Below are 10,417 nucleotides of genomic sequence, written 5' to 3' on the forward strand. Positions count from 1 at the left end.
AATGGGAGAAGAGGACGAAGAATCTTCAACCGGCGTGGCCACAAGGGGGTACGTTTGATGCATACACTTGTGGCGTCAAGGAGGTGAGAATCATGGACTACAAGTCTGGCAAAGATAGCAAGAAACGACGGGAGAAGAGGAATACTGAAGAGGACATTTTGAAGCTGTTAAAGACTTAAGGTGTGCATTATAAGGAGAAAATTAGGGAAGGACTGAGTCGACTAAAAGATAAATCATTGAACGCTGATACGACAACTGGATCGGCTGGGTTGTATCCAACTTTGGTCGGAACAATGAAAATAAATGGGGATTTCAAATATGATGGAGAAGGAGACGAGATGAGATCGCCAACACGAAACCTGGGAAACGCGCCAACAAGTCCTCAACATCATCCTATCCTGAAGCATTGTAGCACGGGGAGAAAGTTTGACGGAGCAGAATGTAAAGAACCGCTTGACTGCTATGCAGGTGCCCGGCAAACCATCCGGAACTTGGAAGAAGAACGGCAAGGGGCGATTCGCGCTACAATTCAAAAATTGGAGGAAGAACTGGACAGTCTTCACACAAGAACTGAGGCAGGAAGGAACAGCGAAAGACCTGGACCGTCAACGAGTGCAACCGGAATTTATGACCTAAGATATAGGCCAAATATCCGGCCGCCGGAGAGATATACAGACCCTGGTCAGTTTCCGATTCTAACCAAGGGAAACAAAGGTCAGTACATCCCTTGGCAGACGCTCGACCTTGCTGGACTGATTTCCCGACTGCCAGACATACATGAAGGTGCTGGGAAGTGGATTCGACGGTTTGTTGAAGAGACTATTGGCAAGCTGCTGGCCATCGGCGATATCAAGTCAGTATTGGCGCAATGTGTAGGTGCTTCAGCGATGGAGAATCTTTTGCGTCACAGCAACAATGGATGGATGGTCGATGTGATGGCGGATGGAACTGAATTTAACGCCTAACGTGCAGTAGTGTGGAGAGCACTACGGGATGAATACCCTGCCAAGATCGACCCTAAGGCATTAAAAGGTGAAACTCTCTGCGAAACTGAGAACCCAGCTTCATACATCGGCAGGCAGCTCAAACGATTGAAGCAGGAAACAGAGGAAGAAGTGGAGAACAGCCCTATACTTTCGACTCTGTTCCGCAATGCAGTCATCGGAGCCCTGCCAATACGAGTTCAGAGTAAGCTGGAAGATGTCGTAGGGTTAACCTCAATGCCATACAGGAAGTTCCGCGACCATGTTGTCCACGCTATTGAAAAATTCAGAAAGGATCAACAAAGGCAACAGGACTTAGAAAGAGCTGAACAACGGAAACTCACTCAGATGCAGCTCTCTGACCTGCAAAATTAAATTGAAGACTCAAGCACCTGTACTTGACCAACCCTTCCAAACAAGCATGACGGCGCCGCCTATCGTCTATTACCATACCAGAGGCGACACAAGCTGGTACTACCCGTGGTAAAAAAGGACTTTGGAGATCACATGAAAGACTGATTATTGCTCCAGTGTCACTGCTGACTATGTTGATATCAGAAGCGGACAATATAGATCATTGTGCAAGGGGGGAGGTTGTAAAAAAGCTGAAAAAACAAGGTTACTGGTCTCCATATTTACAGGCCACTGTAGACAAAGTGCTCAACCAGTATGAAATCTGTGCAGAGAATAATATCATAAAATGTAGCAGTTCCATCAAAAGATCTAGGTGCGGAAACAGTAATTAAGTTTTTGATCAGAGATGTTATTCCGCGATTTGGTATACCGTCAGAAATAAGCTCAGATAACGGTGCGGCATTTGTTCAAAAGGTTGTGAAGGGCATCCCACAAAAAATTACACATCAAACAACGATTGGGTGCGGTGTATCACCCACAAAGTCAGGGGATGGTGGAAAGAGTAAATGGAACATTAAAATCAAAGATAAACAAGATCTGTGCGAGTACTAAGCTCAACTGGGTGGATGCGCTACCGTTAGCGCTGATGAGTTATCGCATGCAAACTCATCAATGACACATTTAACACCGCATGAAATGCTAACAGGCAGACCAATGCCAGCGCCGGATCTGAGAGGTCCCTATAAGCTTGAGCAACTGCAAACTGAACTGAGAGACCATATGAGACAATTGACGGCTGTCCAGAAGGCCATCTACCTGCAGGTGAAGAGACAAGAGTCCAAGGTCGAACAACCATTCAAGAAGACGGTGGTCCCAGGGGATCTCGTGTACATCAAGGTGTTTCGACGTGAGGGACCATACACCGTCGTGAGGGCAATGCGACCGCAGTCCAGGTCGAGGGCAGCTCAACCTGGTATTATCTGAACCACTGTACCAAGGCTCACGCTGCCACCGTCAATGAGACCAACCAAGATCAATAGGGCAGTAACGTTAAATTAGGAAAACAAGATGTGTATGATAAAGTTGTGTGTGGTAATAAGTTGTCTGATATGGTTGTTACTAGGAGCAGAGCTCGAGAAATCGCAGCGACGGATGGAAATCCCGGGTCCGGAAGTGCAGCCGGAGAATCGAACAGCGGCGCTGCAGTTGCAGACCTTGACGCATCAAAGAGACAGCAGCCCGGTCAAGTGTGACACTACGGCAAATGCAGATAAAACCCCCTTCCCCAACCTCAAATTCCAGCATTGTCAGTCAGATAACATATCTATGTGATTGACTTAAAACACAGTATTCACTTCATATGTCATTCATCTACTCCCTTTCACCGTGACAGTCCGTAATTTCCGGAATGGAAATTGCCCATCCAGATCATGGCCGTACCCCCAACCTACGCTGACCTTGGAAAGTCTGCTCGGTATGTTTTCACTAAGGGATACGGCTTCGGGCTTATCAAGCTGGACTTAAAAACAAAGTCTGAGAATGGACTGGAATTCACCAGCACGGGCTCAGCCAACACGGAGACCAGCAAGGTGGCTGGCTCTCTGGAAACCAAGTACAAGTGGTCTGAGCACGGACTTACCTTCACAGAGAAGTGGAACACTGACAACACGCTGGGCACTGAAATCACGATCGAGGATCAGTTGGCCAAGGGTCTCAAGCTGACATTTAACTCCTCCTTTTCACCAAACACTGGCAAAAAAGGGGGCAAGCTGAAGACTGGCTACAAGTGCGACCACATCAACCTCGGCTGTGACGTCAACTATGACATCAATGGCGCAGCTGTGCACGGCGCTGGCGTGGTGGGCTTCGAGGGCTGGCTGGCCTGCTACCAGGTGACATTTGAGGCCGGCCGCAACCGAATCACCCAAAGCAACTTTGCTGTTGGCTACAAGACGGACGAGTTCCAGCTTCATACCAATAAAAATGATGGCACCGAGTTTGGGGGCTCCATTTACCAAAAGGTGTATAATCAGCTGGAGACGGCCGTCAATCTGGCTTGAACTGCCGGCAACAGCAACACTCGCTTTAGCATCGCCGCTAAGTACCAGATTGACCCAGACGCGTCCTTCTCTGCAAAGGTGAACAACTCCAGTCTCATAGGCCTAGGATACACTCAGACTCTAAAGCCAGGCATCAAGCTGACGCTGTCCGCCCTCCTCGATGGCAAGAACATCAATGCCGGTGGCCACAAGCTGGGTTTTGGACTTGAGTTCCAGGCGTAAAGGTTTATGTGGAACTTTTCACTGATGCCTCCTCAAGCCCACACCCAGAATTCACATTTAGATGAAAAGTAATGAAGCCCTCACAACGCCTACTCCTTCCAATTCCTCTGTAGATATGTGCATCAGTTTGAGGAATGTCAATCCCCCGACCCAAGAGGTCTGCAGTGCCTCTCACAGTTAAAGGACCACGTTTAAGGGAATATGTTTTGACATTGTTTGATCATTTTCTGACATTGCAAAACAGAATTCTGACCAAACGTTGAATACTCTACATTCCTCCCTTTGTCTTTATCACGGTTATTGGGGGCGTGATCCCACAGACACCTTTGGAAAACTTTGGGCGTTTGCTGAAGATGACACCTGATTGTCGTTGTGTCGGTAGGTGACATTGGGCCTACAGTCCCTTCTTGGTTCCACAAGAAATTATTTTTCTTGAGTCTTGGGTCCTTGGTGGCCTGGATGAGATTGGTCAGGTGGGAGAAGTTGTCACATCATCGTAGGTCCCAAATCATCAGTTACATCGTCATAGTTACCCAAGTATGGATTAGTATGACCCACACCACTTATTTGTCACACAAAATTTCAGGTTTGGGTGCTTTTCCAAAAACAATTTAAAAAAAGCCCATTAAATTAAAAATAAAAATAAAGCAATACTATTGCACTAAGTATGGGCAGAACAATTCAGTGCAGTTTTTCTCAGTCTTTTGACACAAGCTGGTGGTGCGACAAAACAAGAGAAAAAAACGAATTTTGGTTGAGTTTAAGCGAATTCGGTTTGGATTTTGCTTATCTTTACAAATGTTTGCTAAGAAAAAAATGCTTGTTTAGATGCGCACTGCTGATGGCAATGGGAAAATCTGATTCCCCAGTGGGTTTTCAGGGCTTTTTACCCCAAACTACAAATATTATAAAAAGGACATCGGACATAGCAGCCTGAAGCAGGTGTGTCACCAAACACTTTGGGTCATGAGAGATTTGCCAAGTTAGAGTAAAGTCATTGTATACTTACTGGAATATTTTGCCAGCACATTTGTATTATTGGTGACGTCCTCAGCAACAGCAAACCACATTTGTCAGGCATCAGGTGCCCGGAAATATTGTAAGGTCTGGCTGTGTCAACCGAACTTTTCGAACATGGGTTTCGTCTCATGGTCTCATCCTCAAGTTTTGAGGATCTACTCCCCCTTTTTGGCTCTAGGGTTTGGACTCAGAAAAACTGATTATAAACCACCAAGCCACACAGAGAAACACCCATGAAACGTACCCGCGTTATTTAAAGAGAGGGCTCGCTTTCCCGTGCCAACGTCAACCAGACTGACTTGTATGAGTGGAAGGCAACCTTTCTTTTGTACGGGTGGGCGGCTATGTTACGAACTTACCCAGGGACTGGTCTGGTATGCTCTCACGACCTTCAATCGAAACGTTGGGTAGCTTTTAATTTTTTTAATTGGGGAAATGTCGTTGATTTTGCTAATTCTTTATTGGCAAGTTATATATTTGTCGTGTTCATTGTCAGCCTACAAAACGGAATTCTGAGCATTACGTTGAATAATCTACACTGGTAAAATAAATTGTATTTGCTCAGTTTGTGATAAAAACAAAATGAGTTATAAAGTAAGCTTTAAAGACACTCAAGAACTCACACTGATGAAAAACTGTTTTCTTGTTCAGTTTGCAGTCAGATTATCTAGTTAATTAAAAACTCGGGGTCACAAGTGATAGTGAGACCAGCAGTCATCACTCTGCTTGATATGAGCTTACAGTTTGCACTGAATGAACACATTTGTGTACTTTTGACGTCAGTGATATGTATTAGCTTATCCTTTTTTAGGAGGCCAACATGTGTGGAGGAGAGGCCGACGGGAGCCTCGGTCAGATCGGCCCCAACTTTTCCCGGAAACCCCATTCGAGGCACAGCAATTATCATGGCAGGCGAGTCCATGGGCCGAATGGGCGGGAAATACGACAGCACGGCAGGAGGAGAGCCCCCGGGAGGCGGGGCCGTTGCCGACGGCCGACGCGACAGGAGCTCAGTCATCAGAGCTAATTGCTCCTGCTGGCCCTGCTTGTTCTGTAGATTTCGCTGGAACAGCAGTTGAAGGGCGGTGACGTCACTGGACAATTGCCAGACCCCACCCCCTGTCCGGTGCAACTGCTGCAGAGCGTAGGGAGTTTCCAGCTCTCCCCAATCCGCGATTGTGTGAGCGTTCGCTGGGTCCATTTTGTGGTCGGTCCATACTGTCATGAACCAGAACAGGAAACAGGACCCACTCGAGTAACGTTACCTACAGTTTTATTGGGGGGAAAAAGATAGGAGAGCACACTCAATCCGGAGATCGATGGTCGCGGGGAGTAGGTTGCTCAGCCGCAAAAGTGGGACTTCCGTGGCGAGGGAACGGAAAAGTCGAAATCAAAACAGATCGTGGCGGGAGAAAATCAAGCACAAAAACACAGAAAAAACGGAGATTCGCAGACGGACCGACGAAAGTCTACAGACAGGACAGCGTTTAAGTATTGACAGGGAGCCAATCTGTCAACAAGCTTCAGCTGGCGCCCAAGGGCGCGACCAATTGGGCGCCATGGCGACCGTGACAAGAGCTAGCGCCACATGGCGGGGGCCAGTTGGGCGCCATGACAACCATGACAGATTGATTATATGAAATTGATGACTAACAGTATTTCCCACAATATGTCCTCAGTATGTTCCACTATTGTCTTATCTTTTGGACTACTTTTCAAGCATCTCTTGCATGCACATGTAAATATATGTTAGATCTTATGGAGTTGGCCTAATCAAGACAGCCCCTTTACCCAAAATTTGAATATAGAATATCAAGGCTTGATTGAGTTTGCCTTAATGGGCACGTTTGCCGGAGTCAGGATGAAAAAGCCCAGCTATGTCAAGCCTGCTGTAGAAGTTGGGATAAATGCGTATTTACCAAATCCTCAAATAGACCTCCAAGATCTATCTTAGAATCATGGATCAGAAAAGATAAAAGATTAACTTTCATCTTGGTTTCGTCCAATACCCCCCATGGTTTTAAAAATGTTTTTGAATATGATTGTTATTGTATGAATCTGCAATATATGTATTTTATACCTGTATTGAAAGCTTGCCTTTTATGTGGATTTCATTACCTAGAATCACATGTAAGCATATTAGAATTGCAAATTTGTGACAAATATTATTTGACGATAGTTATGTCGATAAGATTGATTTTAAACTGAATGTGCTTTCGCTGTGATTGAACAAGTTGGTTTTGTTTTGTTTTTAAAACTTACCCTTTGTCTAAAGTATCAAAGTGTGAAGTGGGGCACAGGAAAAACTTGAGCTGTTGTTTTGGGGTTTTGATTATTTTTTTGTCTCTATATGACTGCAATTGTATTTTTTAAACAAGATGTCTTTTGTCTTATATTAATTTGAAATTTTGATTTTTTTTTTGCAATGTATAACTATTGTGCATGGGCTAAGCAGTGTGATTGCCGCCTTCACATTAGCAAATCCAAACCTTTTATTCACTTTTGTTTACAAAAAATAGTTAGCAATTGTAGCTTTTGTGACCTTTTTGTCTTTGTTCTTAGATTAATCTAAATTTTTGTCATTGCATTTTTTTTGTCTTATTTCAAGAGTTTGTAGTTTGAACTGCTTAAGCGAGTTTAATTATTTGAAACCCTTCCAGCATATATTTGAAACTAATTGTTTCCCACTTAACAATTTCCTGAAGTTTTCAAGATTACTTATTTACAGTTTCAGGGTTAGTGGAACAAAATCTACATTTAAACCTCAATGTCTTTGCTAGACATTTTAATGTATGCACTTTGGCTGGGTATATCCCATGAATTATTCCAAAACTAGGTTTCTTGTACTTTGTTTCTTAATAAATAGCAATTGGGTAACAACCAGCTTTTTTCCCGTCAATCAATAGAACATACTTTTTCGAAAAAGACATGGCATATGGAACTGGCACATTTTCCTTTTTACACACTGATCTGATAAGTCTTTTCCTGTGATAATGATTGTTGGACAAGCACATTTTCCCAAACAGTGATGTCCACAGATGGTTTAAAAAATTGCTGGCATCCTTCACCAATTGAATATTTGAATAACATGCAGATGCCCAGAGGGATTGCTGAAACAACGTATACATAGTCACAAGGTGAAATAGGAAAATTGGATATTTCAATGAATTCTACAATATAGATTTCCATTCCGATCAAATAATTGAGAAGATTTGGAAAACACCAGCAAAAGTCATTGAGAAAGCTGCAAAACCAAGGTCTTGTATCATCCAAACCAAACACGGAACTGTTGCTCGGAAAAAACTTGAGCGCCCACAGAAAATGCCTAAGTCAGCTTTCCTGGGTGCTGAACAAGAGACTATTGGTGGCAGTGATTCTGCTATTGTTGTCAATGACACAACTACTAGTTTCTTATTCTTCTTAGACTTCCTCTTCTTCTTTCTGCTGCTTTCACACATGCTTGAAGGAGGGGAGGCCTTGCTAGCTTAGGCCGCCTGGGTACAATGAGGAAGAAGGCTGAACGCCACAGCCTCATCTCCCCAGCCTGGAACATGGCAAAACCAAACCATGGTTCTCCTTTTCCCTATAATTCGTCTGTGGGATGCAAAAAATATTATACAGAGTTTTCTGAGGAGGGTTTTAATTTCCCGCCATGCGGCTAATCCCCAAGACCTTTTTATTCCTTCCCCTCACGTGCTGCTTTGTCTGACCTAAAGGTAGGACAGAAATAATTTTACAATAAACCGTTTGATTGCTGTGCAAATAACATTTCATTTCTAACATGCTATTAAAAACAGCCCATTCATTTAAATGAGTTGATAATCTTTACGGGTTGATGGAACAGTAATTTCATTATTTCGTCCGAATTTCTTCCCTCACTCATGTTTTCTAATACTGCAAGGGCTTTTGTGTCAACAATGTCTTTTTATTCTTTCGTTTGATTCAGTTATTTGTGTGTCGCTACTATTTTCTTTTTGAAATTATTAATCAATATCCATATCAATGAACTGAAAAATGATTAGTCCAAGCTAAAATTGAAATGTATTTACAGTATTGCTACCTTCATGAAAAAATGCGAAATACAATATGAGGCTAGGTCAATTTAATTTGGGTGGGAATCCTGCTGGCCAAACCGGTAACCACCAAATTACATTCTGAATGAAATAAACATAATATAAGCTATTCCTACAGCTATTAGAGCACCCAATAGGTTTTCAACATGCTAAAACATCTCATCTCATCTCATCAGCCGTACCGCTTATCCTCCTCAGGGTCGCGGGGGGGCTGGAGCCCATCCCAGCCATCTCCGGGCAGTGGGCAGGGGACACCCTGAACTGGTTGCCAGCCAATCGCAGGGCACACAGGGACAGACAACTCATTCACTCATTCACACCTAGGGACAATTTGGACCGGTCAATTCACCTGAAATGGAACGTGGGAGGAAACCGGAGTGCCCGGAGGAAACCCACGCAAGCACGGGGAGAACATACAAACTCCGCACAGAAAGTCTGGAGCTGGATTTGAACCCACGACAGGTTCCCATGACATGAACTGTGCCGCACAAGCGCTAACCACTGCGCCGCCGTGCTGCCCATGCTAAAACATATTGTCTGAAAAGGAAGATTTTTGGTGATTGGTTTGTTTTTCCTTGATAATTTTTTTATTTAACTTAAAGGGACATTCTGTAATAGTTTGTACCTTCTATTGGAACAAAAAACAACTTTCATTTAGTAAAATACATTGGTATGAATACTATTCAAAACTACATGAACCATCATACCAACGTTAAGTTTTCTAAGAAATCATAGGTCGATAAATTCGTATTTATTTTACTTTGTGGCACCCCTGTCTTGTTGACGTGAAAGCGGTTATTTTTTATGAAAGCTGCCTGTGGCAGTTGGCAGATTTGGTTAAACTACCATATAATAAATGTCCAAAAGTCTCCAGCACAGAAGAAATTTGTGACAACATTGCCCTTTTTGAAGTGTCCATCATTACAAGAAGTTTTGGGATACCCTGCCCAAGCTGAAATTTGGAACGCTTGCTGGGGATTTTCTTCTATATATATTTTTGTCTGGAAACAACTACGCCAAGGTAGCACTGCTGTTCAAATACACAAAAATAGGAATGGAAAACAGAATCACCTTTTTCACCATACAAAACACATACTGTGTTGATGCCCTCAAAGAGTTTTCCTACCAACTTGTCCGGCCCCCCTGGGGGGAGTTGTCAAGTCAACCTTTGCTACACATATGCGAAATAAAGCCAACCCTCATGCCCAGTAGCTGCCAGATAATTAAATCAATGTAATTAAAGAGAAACACAGTTCAGTATTCATTTCACATGTTTGACTTTGATCATTTTCTGACATTGCAAGAGGTTAATTTGTGTAAGTTCCACTCTTGCGTGAAAGCAGTGTTTCATCAATGTATTCCAGCTGGAGTAGGGAGAGAGAAAAAGAGGGAGAGGAAGGTGGATGCAAAGGTGGGGGTTGGGACGGGGCTAGCTTGTCTGCCTGAAAGAACAATGGTGTCCCAAAGTAAAGTCTTCTACAGCATGATTTTTTTTTAATTGCCTGAAAGGTACTTTTAACGGCGACGTCTGCGGCACAGTTCTGAGGTCATGGGTTCAAATCCAGCTACCAGCCCTCCTGTGCAGAGTTTGCCTGTTCTCCCCATCCTGGTTCGGGATTCCTCCGGGCACTCTGACTTCCTCCCACATTCCAAAAACATGCACTTGAGCCCAAATTGTCCTTAGATGTGAATGAGTTGTCTGTCT

General features: G+C 43.7%; 1 pseudogene; it reads left to right on the forward strand.

Annotated features, from left to right (window-relative positions):
- The first annotated feature begins 971 nt into the window (after positions 1-971).
- On the forward strand, positions 972-8,450 carry LOC148345287 (non-selective voltage-gated ion channel VDAC1 pseudogene; annotated as a pseudogene).
- The last annotated feature ends 1,967 nt before the right edge of the window (positions 8,451-10,417 follow it).

This window comes from Urocampus carinirostris, unplaced genomic scaffold, assembly GCF_059441175.1.
Source record: "Urocampus carinirostris isolate Australia breed hairy pipefish unplaced genomic scaffold, RoL_Ucar_1.0 HiC_scaffold_59, whole genome shotgun sequence".
In the NCBI taxonomy this organism is placed as follows: Eukaryota; Metazoa; Chordata; class Actinopteri; order Syngnathiformes; family Syngnathidae; genus Urocampus; species Urocampus carinirostris.